A 1,102-nucleotide genomic window follows, 5' to 3' on the forward strand; every position below is an offset into this window, starting at 1 on the left:
ACACCTTATGTTAAACCAGATGTTTGTTAATAATTAATACAATCTATGAGCCCACCTATTGCCCAAACATTTAACTTGTCACTTTGAAATCTGGACTCTATTCACCCTGCTCAGTGCCAACCAACTGTGTGAAAAAGAGGCACACTAGACTAGTGGGAAGTAAGAGGGTGAGAGAACAACTGGGTCAATCCCTGGCTCTTCAATTGCCACCTCTGTATAAGGTGAGAAAACAAAAAATCTGATTTCGTAAATAATGATATCAATCAGGTGATTATCAATACTAGGGTTGCCACCTGTTCCGTAAAATACGGAATCTTTCTTTGTTCTGTTTAAAATCAATACGGAACACTATTTGTTCCGTATTTACATACCTGAATAACAAAAGTAAAAACAACACAGTTGGAACCACAATGAAACGATTTTTTATCGGTAAACTTTTCCTGAGAGTAAGTCTTTAAATTGCAAGCATGTAGGGTTAGCTATCTACTCTGTGTCGTAAGACTGCGCAGACTTTTCACATACTCTGTGACAAACTGTCCAGGTTCTGCGTCTGCATGTACGCTGCCAGAACAGACGTCACCAGGCGACGCAGCCACAGGCTACAAAGTGCGCACAGCTGCGCAGCTTACCAAGAGGCACTGCGCCGTGGCTGCAAAACAATCAACGAACGCTGTGTCACAAACACGTGTGTATCTCCAGAGACAAAGTTCACTGCATGTGCGATCGCCCCCCTAAACAGGAGCACTGAATTGCCTCAAGGGCATGATCTTATGGATTTCAGTGTACATATGGCAAAGTATAACAGAAATATAATATTTCAAAGTTTGTCAGCTCATCAATAAAATAACATGCATGTTTTAGTGGTGTATGTATACATTATAACAATTTCCATGTGTTACATGCATTTGTAAGTGCATTTGTATTTCTCTCAAAGCACACATTAAATGTATATTAGAATCCAGTGTAATTATACACAAAAAAGAGGTGTAATTAATTTGGTCAATATGTGAGTATTTAAGACTTAAATATCCCAACAATGAGCAGGAATACAGTTTTACTAATGAAAAGGCAAAAAAGAAAAGACACATCTGTTCAACTGTAA

Source organism: Amia ocellicauda, chromosome 22 (assembly GCF_036373705.1).
Source record: "Amia ocellicauda isolate fAmiCal2 chromosome 22, fAmiCal2.hap1, whole genome shotgun sequence".
Classification (NCBI taxonomy): domain Eukaryota; kingdom Metazoa; phylum Chordata; class Actinopteri; order Amiiformes; family Amiidae; genus Amia; species Amia ocellicauda.